General features: G+C 37.0%; 1 protein-coding gene and 1 long non-coding RNA gene across 8 annotated transcripts in view; one reads left to right on the forward strand and one right to left on the reverse strand.

Moving 5' to 3' along the window:
- The window catches only part of LOC309664556, a 365,050-nt gene that overhangs the window by 346,911 nt on the left and 3,245 nt on the right, over positions 1–14,894 (reverse strand). The gene's annotated exons all lie outside the window — the stretch shown is intronic.
- AOPEP (aminopeptidase O (putative)) overlaps positions 1–14,894 on the forward strand; it is a 379,363-nt gene that overhangs the window by 177,982 nt on the left and 186,487 nt on the right. The window lies entirely within an intron of this gene.

The raw sequence follows: 14,894 nt of genomic DNA on the forward strand, positions 1-14,894 counted from the left end.
CAGGAGTTAAGTTTGAAACAGAAATCAGAGAAATACTGTGTGACATACTAAAGATGATATGGAGAGGGTGAGAGAGGAGACCCCACAGAATGATGGTACTGTGGGGCCTCTATGCCAGAAGGAGTTTCTAAAAGCTGGGACTCAGGGCAGACTTCTGGCTACTTCATTCCTCAAGACTCCACTCTAAGATGGAGTCACTTCATGGAACGCCCCCACAGGGAATTGCATGAGGCACAGCCCTAGCTCATGCTCAACTGCTTTGGAATACAAAGAGTTGACTGAATCTTCCCTATGACCCTCTGTCTTCATCAGCACCAAGCAAACTATAAGCCTAGGGAGAAGTCTCTCTCCTCTGGTTACAGAGAGAGATGGAGAGAGGAAGAAACCATGAAATACCTTTTAATAATGCTGTTTACTTCTTCCTTTGTCTCAAATTCCCTCCAAGTATTAGCAAGTAAAATTGTTAATGAAAGACAATTAAGGATGCCTAAGTGAGGCTTTGAAATCCAAAGGCAAGATAGCTGTTCTACTAGCTAAAGAATGAATTTATAAGGAATTGGGTGTGGCAAACCAACTCAACTGCTGGGAAAGCTGAAGGTGAAATTCTGTTAGCTAGTAGGGATTTTCTGACTGAACACATATTTAGGTTAACTTAGAGTTATCACAAAACATGAAACACATGTTACTAATCGGTAAAGAATTAGAGTAATGTCTAGCACAAAGCACAGACACTGGAACCTGGACTGCAGCATGCTCACCCAACCTTGCCACTTGTTTGCTGTGTGATCTTGGGGAAGTTGCTTAACATCCCTGCCCTTCAGTTTCCTCATCTGAAAAGTGGAAACAATATTACTCTGGTACCTATCTCACAGGATTGTTAAGGTGAAATGAGTTAATGCACGGATAGCTCTTAAATCAGGGACTGGCACAAGGTGGATATTATAGTAATAACTGCTGTGATGATGATGATGATTTTGTACTAAAAAATGTAAAAATATTTTGTATTTAGTTACCTGCTGACATTCAAATGGTTGAAGGGGAAAAAACATGGAGGAGTACACATAGGGAGTTTTTATGAGCTGGGCCTGGTCCTGGCTAACATTACTCCTACTCACATTCCACTGGCTAGAACTCAGTCACATGGCCACACCTAACCGCAAAGGAAGCTGGAAAATACAACCTAGCACTGGGAGTCCAGGAACAAGTGGAGAATGTAGATTTTGCTGAGCAAAAGTCTCTGTCACAACCCTAAAACCCATCGAGAATTTCCTAGCTGTTTCTCTCTTTTACGATATCATGTGGGTAAAATACATGTGCAGTGATCATATTTTTGCTAACTGAACATTTTATATGTGGCCTAAAAATTTTTCTTCTGATTAGTGAAAGCTTTTTCTATGAAAAGTCTTACAAAATCATAAATATTAAATTCATTCGGTTGTATATTTATTTATTTATTTATTATAAATTTATTTATTTATTTTTATTTTTGGCTGTGTTGGGTCTTCATTGCTGTGCGCAGGCTTTCTCTAGTTGCAGCGAGCGGGGGCTACTCTTCGTTGCAGTGGGCAGGCTTCTCATTGTTGTGGCTTCTCTTGTTGCAGAGCACGGGCTCTAGGCGAGCGGGATTCAGTAGTTGTGGCTCGCGGGCTCTAGAGCACAGGCTCAGTAGTTGTATTTCACGGGCTTAGTTGCTCCGCGGCATGTGGGATCTTCCCAGGCCAGGGATCGAACCTGTGTCCCCTGCATTGGCAGGCGGATTCTTAACCACTGCACCACCAGGGAAGCCTGGTATATTTAAAGAGTTACTTTTATTTAACAGGGTATCATTGTGCAAAATCAGGACAGTGCCAGAAGTTCTGAAACACATTCTCCATTCAGTAACAAACAACTGACCCATCGCTGTAAAGTCCACATTCACTCTATTGGCTCAGCAGCCAGGGTCAGTGTCAGTACAACCTGAGGTTAGTACACTTGAAACCCCAAAGTGTTAGTGAAAATTAAAACCACAAAGCATTGGAGGAAATTGAGAGGTCTGGATGGAACACGAGGGTCACAGCAGTTTAGTTAAATTTTCTATTGTCTGATGAAAAAGCTACTCCAAAGGAGAGGGAGAAGTCATGTGCATCTGACAGGTGGTGGGCAATGGAATTTCCTTGGCACCTTTTAAAGTACACAAATAAAATATAGCCAAGGGCCAGATGCGCTTTGCTTAATGTGTAAACACTTCTGAGAAGATGTCCACAAACTAAATTTGTAAAAGTCCAATTTTAATGCTTTAGAAAAGATACCTGTGTAACTGAGCCATACAGAAAAGGTTAAAATTCTGTTATATTCATGTGGTCTATAAGCATTTACTAATTTTCTTGATGTAGATTATCCTACCAGTTCACGTTACCTATTTAAGAAAGCAAACTTGTGATAATTTTAAAAATCCAAAATAGAAATTTGTTTTTCAAATTTTCTATAATAAATATGTTACCTTTAGAATTAAGAAAAGTAAAAAGAAGATGGTATCATGCAAGATTTTCTTAGGAAAGGGGTTTAGACTGATTTCCTACAGTAGGATTCCTCTTTCTTCCTTAGCACTGTTGAATTATGAGACAGTGGAGACAGTTTTATAAAGGGTTTATGTAACATTTTAAATTAAGTTCATGAGTCTAAAATTCCAGTAGCTGCAATTATCTTTAGAGTCCCTTAAAGCACCCACAAAATATACTGTATGTGGATTTGTTTATATAAATCTATTATGTAATATAGACTAATGTATAATCGATGATGAAATGTACATGCAAGTGTTGTCTCATGGTACTACTTAAATTATTAGTATTTTTTTTTTATTATGAGTGGGTATGGCTTAGTTCATGAAAGTTATATCCATGCAAGATGAAATTCCATGGTACAGAGCAACAAGCACTAGACTTGATTGAGTTGGAAGTCCTGGCATTTTATGATCTTGGTCAAGTCATTTGATCTTTCCAGGCCTTACCTCTGTGGCCTGTAAGATGAGGCTTATACTACTTACTTCATAAGTTCTATAAAGAGCAAATGAAATGATGTAAACTCTAACGTACTAAACATATTAAGAGGTCCCCACTAGGTTGACCCCACCAGTGTCAGGAGGGCTGGCACCATTTCAGTCTTATTGCTATTGAATTTTCATGAGTTTCTGCTGGAAGTTACGTTGGATGACCAAATCAGTGAGATAGTTCAGTCCTATGTTCCCTGCCCTCATGGCAAATACACTCAGATGGACCTATGTACAAGGCACTGTTAATGTATCTGATGTAATGAAGGCAAATTGGGCTGTTTTCTTGAACTTCAGCCTGTACAGAGAGAAGCTAGGCTGTGCATGTTTATGTGAAATAAGCCCATTGAGAAATCCAGTATAAACACTGGAAGTTTCCCTCAGTAGGCAGAGAGCAGTGGGTTTTATTGGGAACAGATTCATCACACTGTTAAGTTTTCTAATTATAAGGCCATTGTTTGCTTTAACTGACTATTGAAAATACGTCTGTTCACCAAACTTTCATCTTCTTCCTAATAGTACATCTTAGAAAGAGCATTATGTTAATTACAGTAGCATATAACTAACTTAATGACAAGGAAAGGAGTAAAAATGCAAATGAGCAAGAAAATCTATCCATAACAGGTGACATGTCAACCAATTAGAATTTTACTCCCTTCTCCATAAGATGAGACTTTAAACATTTTTGACCATAGTGCTCATATAATGTTAATCTCTCATAGAATAAATTGAGACCATGCGCGTGTTGTATGTGTGGGTTTACTGTTTATTTCAAAATAGTTACAGAGTCCAGGAAGTTGCAAAGAAATGTACAGGGAGGTCCCATGTACCCATTACCCAGCCTTCCCGAGTGTTAACATCTTGCATAACTATGGCATGATGTGAAAACCAGGAAATTGACATTGGTACAATCGACAGAGTTTATTCAGATTTCACCAGCTATACATGTATCCATTTCTGTGTGTGTGTGTGTGTGTGTGTGTGTGTGTGTGTGTGTGTGTGTGTGTGTATAGCTCTATGCAATTTTATCATGTATGTATCATGGTACATGACATGTAACCACCACCACAATCAAGATACTTAAGTAGGGCTTCCCTGGTGGCACAGTGGTTAAGAATCCGCCTGCCAATGCAGGGCACACGGGTTCGAGCCCTGCTCCGGGAAGATCCCACATGCCGCGGAGCAACTAAGCCCGTGCGCCATAACTACTGAGCCTGCGCTCTAGAGCCCACGAGCCACAACTACTGAAGCCCGCGCACCGAGAGCCCGTGCTCTGCAACAAGAGACGCCACTGCAATGAGAAGCCCGCGCACCGCAACAAAGAGTAGCCCCCGCTCGCTGCAACTAGAGAAAAGCCCACGCGCAGCAACAAAGACTCAACTCAGCCAAAAATAAATAAATAAATAAATTTATTTAAAAAAAAAAAAAAAAAAAAAAAAAGATACTTAAGTATACCATCACCACAAGGCTCCCTCACACTGTCCCTTTTCAGCTGTACCTACCCCTTCCCCCATCCTTAACCTCTGGCAACCACTAATATATTTTCTTTTTCTATAATTATTTAACAAAAGTTATATAAATTGTATTATACAATATGTATCATTTTGAAATTAGCTTTTTACACTCAGCATAATTTCCTTGAGGTTCATCCAAGTTGTTGTGTGTATCAATAGTTTATTCATTTTTATGGCTGAGTAGAATTCTATGGCATGGATGTACCACAGTTTAACCAGTCACCACTGACAGACATTTGAATAGTTTCCACTATTTGGCTATTACAAATAAAGCTTCTGTGAACATTCCTGTCAAATTTCTGTGTGAAAATAAGTTTTCTCTTTTTTTTTTTAGTATAAAGTTATTTATTTATTTTTTGGCTGCGTTGGGTCTTCGTTGCTACACGTGGGCTTTCTCTAGTTGTGGCGAGCGGGGGCTACTCTTTGTTGCAGTGCACCAGCTTCTCATTGCAGTGGCTTCTCTTTGTTGCAGAGCACGGGCTCTAGGCATGCAGGCTTCAGTGGTTGTGGCACGTGGGCTCAGTAGTTGCAGCACACGGGCTTAGTTGCTCCTCGGCGTGTGGGATCTTCCTGGATCAGGGCTCAAACCCATGTCCCCTGCTTTGGCAGGCAGATTCTTAACCACTGCGCCACCAGGAAAGTCCCGAAAATAAGTTTTCATTTCTTTGGATAAATGTGTAAGGCAGTACAATTGCTGAATCACATGGTAAGTCCATTTTTAGTTCTAAAAGGAACTGCCAAACTATTTCCCAGTGAGGCTTACCATTTTACATTCCTGCCAGCGATATATGTGATCTAGTTTTCCCATATTGTCTCCAGCATTTAGTGTCATCACTGTTTTTTATTTTAGGCAATTGGATAGGTATGTAGTGATATTGCATTATGGTTTTAATTTGCATTTCTCTAATGCTTAATGGTATCATTTCATGTGCTTATTTGCCATATGTATATCCTCTTCAGTGAAATGTCTGTGCATGTCTTTTGCCCATTTTCTAATCGGATTATTTGATTTTTAATGTTGAGTTTTGACAGTTTTCTGTTTCATTGATTTATAATCTTTATTATCTTTTTCTTTCTCCTTGCAGTGGGTTTATTTTGCTCTTCTTTTTCTAGTTTCTTGAGTTAGGAACTTAGATCATTGATTTGAGGTCTTTCCTCTTTTTGAATATAAACAGTGTTACAAATTTACCTCTGCCACTGTTTTAGCTGTATCCCACAAACTTTGATATATTCATTTTCATTCTTATATTTTAAAAAAATTTCCTTTGAGACTTTCTTTTTGACCATGGATTATTCAGAAGGATGTTGTATAATTTCCAAGTGTTTGGAGATTTTTCTAGTTTTATTCCAATATGTATGATTTTCAGTTCTTTTAAATTTGTTAATATTTGTTTTGTGACCTAGGATCCATTGTGGTAAATGTTCCCCGGGTGCTTGAAAAGAATATGTATTCTGCTATTGTTAGGTAGAGTGTTCTATAAATATCAGATTAGATCTTATTGGTTGATGGTGTTGTTCAGCTCTTCTCGATCCTTGCTGATTTTCTGTCTAGTAGTTCTATCAATTGCTGCAAGTGGGGTGTTAAAGAAACCAACTGCAATTATGTATTTGCCTATTTCTCCTTTCAGCTTTATCAGATTTTGCTGCATGTACTTTTAATTTTAAGCTCTGTTGTTTGGTGCATACACATTTAGGATGGCTATAACTTCTTTTATAATTAATACTCTTTCTCTCTTGTACTTTTCTTTGCTCTGAAGTCTACTTTATTTGATATTAATCTAGTCACTCCTACTCTTTAAATTCATGTTTGCATGATATATCTTTTTTCTACTCTTTTACTTTCAACCTACCAATGTTATGTTTGAAGTGAGTTTTTGTAGACAGTTGCTTTTGCAGTTGAGTTGGGTTTTGTCTTTTAATTGGCATATTTAGACCATTTACAGCTAAGGTAAGTATTGACATGACAGGGCTTAAATCTGACATTTTATTTGTTTTATGTTTGCTCTTCTGTGTTTGTCATTCTTCTGTTTTTTCCTTCCATTTTGATTATTTATAATGTTTTTAAGTAGATTGTTTTTTCTAGGTTTCTTAGTGGTTTCTCTAGGTGATACCATTTACATATGTTGCTTATCACAGCCTACTGTTGTTGACATTTTATTCCTTCAACTGCAACGCAGAAACCTTACATTTAGGTCCCTTTACCCTTCCCATTTTTAAAATATATTTTGTCTTAAATATTTCATCTACATACTTTGAGTACCACATCACATGATATTATAACTTTTGCTCCAACCATAAAATATGATTAAAGAAACCTGTGAGGTGAAAAATAGTCCATTACGTTTACTTCTATTTTTACCCATTGTGCTCTTATTTCCTTTATGAATCTCCCAACCTTCTTCTGATATAATTTTCTTTTTGTTGCAGGAGCTTCCTTTTGCCATCCTTTAAGAGTAGATCTGCTAGCAACAAATTCTCTTAATTTTCCTTCACTTGAGAATGTCTTTATATTCTCTTTACTTCTGAAAGAGAGTTTCACTATACACAGCATTCAGAGTTGATATCCCTTTCAATACTTGAAAAATATTGTGCCACTTCCTTTTGGCCTCCATATTTTCAGATGAAAAAACCACTGTCATTTGAATGGATGTTCCTTTATGGATAATGTGACATTTCTTTCTGATTGTTTTCAAGACTTTTTCTTTCTCTTTGATTTTCAGAAGTTTAGCAGTGCTGGGTCTTGGTGTGGATTTCTTTGGGTTTTTCCTATATGGGATTTTCTCAACTTCTTGAAACTGTAGGTTTATGTCTTTTGCCAAATTTGGGGAGTTCTCAGTCATTATTTCTTTGAATACTTTTTCAGTTCCACATTCTTCCTCCTCTCGTTCTGAGACTGTAATGATATAAATGTCAGATCTTCTGTTATTTTCCCACAGAACCCTGAAGCTCTGCTTATTTTTTCCAATCTATTTTCTTGCTGTTGTTAAAACTGAGTTAAGTTTATTGATCTGCCTTCAAGTTCACTGATTCTATTCTCCATTATCTCTACACTACTTATCAGGCCCATCCACTGAATTTTAATTTTAATTATTGTATTTTTCAGCTCTATAATTTCCACTTGGTTCTTTTTTATAACATCTTTTTCTTTGCTCAAATTTTCTATATTTTCTTATTTATTTCAAAATACTTTTTAATTGATTGTTTAAGCATTTTTTGATGACAGCTGCTTTAAAAACCTTGTGAGATAATTCCAGTATCTGATTCTTCTTGGAATTGGCTCTTCTGGAGGCAAATTAATGACCCAAACCTCCGAACTTTTTGAAGGCAGTGGTGAACTGATTGAACTACAGCTGCAACAAAAACAAGCCACTGTTTGACTACAGGTTATATTGACTTAGCCTGACAAAGGAAAGAGCATACCTTTTCCTGGGGTAAATATTATCTACTTTAGTCTTTTTTTTACCCTCAGCTGAGTAAGCAGAAAAACAAAAATGAAAGAAAGAAAGGTGAAGAAATAGGAACATGTGACCCAAAATCAAGAAAAAAATTAGTCACTAGAAGCAGACCACCAAAAACCCAGATGTTGGAATTAGCAGACAAGGACTTTAAAATAACTATGATAAATATGTTAAAGGATCTAATAGAAAAGGTAGACAATAGATGGGGAATATCAGGAGGAAAAAAGGAAATGCTAAGAAAGAACTAAATGGAAAGTCAAAAAAAGAAAAAAGATATCGAATGACACATTTATATAATGGGATAAAGAGCAGACTAGACACAGAGAAGAAAGGATCAATGAACCTGAAGACAAGTCATTAGAATTTATCTGAAATAAAGTGAAGCATACTTATCTGAAATAAAATAAAATGAAGAGAAAAAAGCATGATAACACTGGACAGAGCATCTTAGAACTATAGAATGTTATCAAATGGTCTGACACGTAAGTAGTTGTGGTCCCAGAGGGAGATGCAAAAGAATGCAGAAACAAAATATTTGAAGAGATAATGGCCAAGAATTTTACAAAATTTGTCAGAGAAATTGACCCACAAATCTAAAATTCTCAGCAAACCCCAAGCAGAATAACAAACTTAAAACAAGATGACACCTATGAATGTCATGTCAAATGCTAAATATCAAAGATAAATAGAAAATCTAAAGTGCAGCCAAATTAAAAAGACACATTACATTCAGGGGAACAACATTAGAAACACTGGCAGGCATTTACTCAGAAACAATGGAAGCTGAATACAGGGTAGAAAAGATCACTACAGCAGAATAGGGTATCTAGAAATTGATCCATACATACATGGTCAACTGGTTTTTCACAAAGATGTCAAGGGAAATCAGTGGGGGGAAATGGGGCTGAAAAAACTATATATCACTATGAAAACAAGTGAACCTCAACCTCTACCTTACTCCATAAGGAAAAATTAATTAGAGATGAACTGTAGCTCTAGATATGAAAACTAGAACTCTAACTCTTCTTTTTTATTTTATTTTATTTATTTTTTTATACAGCAGGATCTTATTTGTCATCAGTTTGATCCACATCAGTGTATACATGTCAGTCCCAATCACCCAATTCAGCACACCACCATCCCCAACACCCTGCAGCTCTCTCCCCTTGGTGTCCATACGTTTGTTCTCTACATCTGTGTCTCGATTTCTGCCCTGCAAACCGGTTCATCTGTACCATTTTTCTAGGTTCCACATATATGCGTTAATATACGATATTTGTTTTTCTCTTTCTGACTTACTTCACTCTGTATGACAGTCTCTACATCCATCCATGTCTCTACAAATGACCCAATTTCGTTCCTTTTTGTGGCTGAGTAATATTCCACTGTATATATGTACCACATCTTCTTTATCCATTCATCGATGGGCATTTAGGTCGCTTCCATGACCTGGCTATTGTAAATACTGCTGCAATGAACATTGAGGTGCATGTGTCTTTTTGAATTATGGTTATCTCTGGGTATATGCCCAGTAGTGGGATTGGTGGGTCATTTGGTAAATCTATTTTTAGTTTTTTAAGGAACCTCCATACTGTTCTCCATAGTGGCTGTATCAATTTACATTACCACCAGCAGTGCAAGAGGGTTCCCTTTTCTCCACACCCTCTCCAGCATTTGTTGTTTGTATATTTTCTGATGATGCCCATTCTGACTGGTGTGAGGTGATACCTCATTGTAGTTTTGATTTGCATTTCTCTAATAATTAGTGATGCTGAGCAGCTTTTCATGTGCTTCTTGGACATCTGTATGTCTTCTTTAGAGAAAAGTTTATTTAGGTCTTCTGCCCATTTTTGGATTGGGTTGTTTGTTTTTTTAATATTGAGCTGCATGAGCTGTTTATATATTTTGGAGATTAATCCTTTGTCCGTTGATTCGTTTGCAAATATTTTCTCCCATTCTGAGGGTTGTTTTTTCGTCTTGTTTATGGTTTCCTTTGCTGTGCAAAAGCTTTGAAGTTTCATTAGGTCCCATTTGTTTATTTTTGTTTTTATTTCCATTACTCTAGGAGGTGGATCAAAAAAGATCTTGCTGTGATTTATGTCAAAGAGTGTTCTTCCTATGTTTTCCTCTAAGAGTTTTATAGTGTCCGGTCTTACATTTAGGTCTCTAATCCATTTTGAGTTTATTTTTGTGTATGGTGTTAGGGAGTGTTCTAATTTTATTCTTTTACATATAGTTGTCCACTTTTCCCAGCACCACTTATTGAAAAGGCTGTCTTTTCTCCCTTGTATATGTTTGCCTCCTTTGTCATAGATTAGTTGACCATAGGTGCGTGGGTTTATCTCTGGGCTTTCTATCTTGTTCCATTGATCTATATTTCTGTTTTTGTGCCAGTACCGTATTGTCTTGATTACTGTAGCTTTGTAGTATAGTCTGAAGTCAGGGAGTCTGATTCCTCCAGCTCCGTTTTTTTCCCTCAAGACTGCTTTGGCTATTCGGGGTCTTTTGTGTCTCCATACAAATTTTAAAATTTTTTGTTCTACTTCTGTAAAAAATGCCATTGGTAATTTGATAGGGATTGCATTGAATCTGTAGATTGCTTTGGGTAGTAGCGTCATTTTCACAATATTGATTCTTCCAATCCAAGAAGATGGTATATCTCTCCATCTGTTGGTATCATCTTTAATTTCTTTCATCAGTGTCATATAGTTTTCTGCATACAGGTCTTTTGTCTCCCTAGGTAGGTTTATTCCTAGGTATTTTATTCTTTTTGTTGCAATGGTAACTGGGAGTGTTTCCTTCATTTCTCTTTCAGATTTTTCATCATTAGTGTATAGGAATGCAAGAAATTTCTGTGCATTTATTTTGTATCCTGCAACTTTACCAAATTCATTGATTAGCTCTAGTAGTTTTCTGTTAGCATCTTTAGGATCCTCTATGTATAGTATCATGTCAACTGCAAACAGTGACAGTTTTACTTCTTGTTATCCAATTTGTATTCCTTTTATTTCTTTTTCTCCTCTGATTGCCGTGGCTAACACTTCCAAAACTATGTTAAATAATAGTGGTGAGAGTGGACATCCTTGTCTTCTTCCTGATCTTAGAGGAAGTGCTTTCAGTTTTTCACCATTGAGAATGATGTTTGCTGTGGGTTTGTCATATATGGCCTTTATTATGTTGAGGTAGGTTCCCTCTATGCCCACTTTCTGGAGAGTTTTTATCATAAATGGTGTTGAATTTTGTCAAAAGCTTTTTCTGCATCTATTGAGATTATCGTATGGTTTTTATTCTTCAATTTGTTAATATGGTGTATCACATTGATTGATTTGCACATATTGAAGAATCCTTGCATCCCTGGGATAAATCCCACTTTATCATGGTTTATGATCCTTTTAATGTGTTGTTGGATTCTGTTTGCTAGTGTTTTGTTGAGGATTTTTGCATCTGTATTCATCAGTGACACTGGTCTGTAATTTTCTTTTTTTGTAGTACCTTTGTCTAGTTTTGGTATCAGGGTGATGGTGGCCTCATAGAATGAGTTTGGGAGTGTTCCTTCCTCTGCAATATTTTGGAAGAGTTGAGAAGGATGGGTGTTAGCTCTTCTCTAAATGCTTGAAAGAATTCACCTCTGAAGCCATCTGGTCCTGGACTTTTGTTTGTTGGAAGATTTTTAATCACAGTTTCAATTTCATTACTTGTGATTGGTCTGTTCATATTTTCTATTTCTTCCTGGTTCAGTCTTGGAAGGTTATACCTTTCTAAGAATTTGTCTATTTCTTCCAGATTGTCCATTTTATTGGCATAGAGCTGCTTGTAGTAGTCTCTTAGGATGCTTTGTATTTCTGTGGTGTCTGTTGTAACTTCTCCTTTTTCATTTCTAATTTTACTGATTTGAGTCCTCTCCCTCTTTTTCTTGATGACTCTGGCTAATGGTTTATCAATTTTGTTTATCTTCTCAAAGAACCAGCTTTTAGTTTTATTGATCTTTGCTATTGTTTTCTTTGTTTCTATTTCATTTATTTCTGCTCTGATCTTTATGATATCTCTCCTTCTGCTAACTTTGGGTTTTGTTTGTTCTTCTTTCTCTAGTTCCTTTAGGTGTAAGGTTAGATTGTTTATTTGAGATTTTTCTTGTTTCTGGAGGTAGCCTTGTATAGCTATAAACTTCCCTCTTAGAACTGCTTTTGCTGCATCCCATAGGTTTTGAATCGTCGTGTTTTCATTTTCATTTGTCTCTAGGTATTTTTTTGATTTCCTCTTTGATTTCTTCAGTGATCTCTTGGTTATTTAGTAACATATTGTTTAGCCTCCATGTGTTTGTGTTTTTTTCCCTGTAATTGATTTCTAATCTCATAGCGTTGTAGTCAGGAAAGATGCTTGATATGATTTCAGTTTTCTTAAATTTACTGAGGCTTGATTTGTGACCCAAGTTGTGATCTATCCTGGAGAATGTTCCATGTGCACTTGAGAAGAAAGTGTAATCTGCTGTTTTTGGATGGAATGTCTTATAAATATCAATTAAATCGATCTGGTCTATTGTGTCATTTAAAGCTTATGTTTCCTTATTTATTTTCTGTTTGGATGATCTGTCCATTGGCGTAGGTGAGGTGTTAAAGTCCCCCACTATTACTGTGTTACTGTCGATTTCCTCTTTTATAGCTGTTAGCAGCTGCCTTATGTATTGAGGCGCTCATATGTTGGGTGCATATATATTTATAATTGTTATATCTTCTTCTTGGATTGATCCCTTGATCATTATGTAGTGTTCTTCCTTGTCTCTTATAACATTCTTTATTTTAAAGTCTATTTTATCTGATATGAGTACTGCTGCTCAGCTTTCTTTTGATTTCCATTTGCATGGAATATCTTTTTCCATCCCCTCACTTTCAGTCTGTATGTGTCCCTAGGTTTGAAGTGGGTCTCTTGTAGACAGCATATAGATGGGTCTTGTTTTTGTATCCATTCAGCAAGCCTGTGTCTTTCGGTTGGAGCATGTAATCCATTCACGTTTAAGGTAATTATTGATATGTATGTTCCTATTACCATTTTCTTAACTGTTTTGGGTTTGGTTTTGTAGGTCCTTTTCTTCTCTTGTGTTTCCCACTTAGAGGAGTTCCTTTAGCAGTTGTTGTAGAGCTGGTTTGGTGGTGCTGAATTCCCTTAGCTTTTAACCATAAATGATAAAATTAATACAATTTAAAGTTTTTATTATAAATTTTTGAAAATGAATAGGTTAGCCATAGACCAGGACAAAATATTCACATTATAAAGGGCTTACGTTTCAAATATATAAAGAAGACAAATAACCCAATCTAAAATGATTTACAAATGGTCAATAGCACATGAAAAAGTATACAAAATCATCAGTCATCAGGAGAATGCAAATATTCAAAGCACTCTGAGATACCACTTATATGTCTACAAGAATTTCTAATGGGTAAGATTGGCTAAAATAAAATATTATTTTGTTTTACCAAATGTTAACAAGTATATACAACATCTGGAACTCTTATCTATTGCTGGTGGAACTGTAAAATGGTATAGCCACTTTGAAAAACGTTTCTGTAATTTCTTATAAAGTTAAAAATACACCCACCATATGACCCAGCCATCTCACTCTGAAGAATTTATTCAAAAGAAGTTATCCACAAAAAGACTTGTACAAAAATATTTATAACAGGGCTTCCCTGTTGGCACAGTGGTTGAGAATCTGCCTGCCAATGCAGGGAACGTGGGTTTGAGCCCCAGTCCAGGAAGATCCCACATGCCGTGGAGCAACTAAGCCTGTGTGCCACAACTACTGAGTCTGCACTCTAGAGCCCATGAGCCACAACTACTGAGCCCACATGCCACAACTAGTGAAATCTGTGCACCTAGAGCCCGTGCTCCGCAACAAGAGAAACCACCACAATGAGAAGCCCACGCACCACAAGGAAACGTAGCCCCCGCTCACCACAACTAGAGAAAGCCCACGTGCAGCAACGAAGACCCAACGCAGCCAAAAATAAATAAGTAAATTTATTTAAAAAATATATTTATAGCAGCCTAATTCTTTTTTTTTTAATTTTTAAAATTTATTATTTATTTATCTATTCATGGCTGTGTTGGGTCTTCGTTTCTGTGCGAGGGCTTTCTCTAGTTGCGGCAAGCGGGGGCCACTCTTCGTCGCGGTGCGCGGGCCTCTCACTGTCGCGGCCTCTCTTGTTGCGGAGCACAGGCTCCAGACGCGCAAGCTCAGCAATTGTGGCTCACGGGCCCAGCCACTCCGCGACATGTGGGATCTTCCCAGACCAGGGCTTGAACTCGCGTCCCCTGCATTGGCAGGCAGATTCTCAACCACTGCGCCACCAGGGAAGCCCCAGCCTAATTCTTAATAGTGTCAAACTGTAAGCAACCCAAATGCCTACTAACAGGAGAATAAATGAATTGTAGTATATTAGTATAATGAAATACTACCCAGCAATAAAAAGGAATAAACTACTTTATGACACAGCAACATGGATGTCAAAAACATTGTGTTTAGCAAAAGAAGCCAGGTACAAAAGAATATATACTATATGACTCCATTTGTATGAAATTCAAGAATAGGCAAAATTAATGTATGTGCTGGAAAAGTTGCTGTCTTTGGGGTGAGGATGGGGATTGACTGGAATAAGGCATGAGGGAAATTTCTGGGTAATGGAAATATTCTATCTCTTGATTTCAGTGGTGGTTACTTGTGTGTATTCAGTTGTCAAAAACCCTTAAGATCTGTTCATTCTGTTGTATGTAAATTAAATTTAATTCAACTAAAAAAAAAAACTTTCACCAAGTATCTTTAGTGTCAGAGAGACCTGGGTTCTAGGCCTCAGCTCCACTATTTAATAGCACTGCTACCATGGGCAGGGTATTTAACCT

The sequence above is a fragment of the Balaenoptera physalus genome (genome assembly GCF_965194825.1).
Source record: "Balaenoptera physalus genome assembly, chromosome: 7".
Taxonomy (NCBI): domain Eukaryota; kingdom Metazoa; phylum Chordata; class Mammalia; order Artiodactyla; family Balaenopteridae; genus Balaenoptera; species Balaenoptera physalus.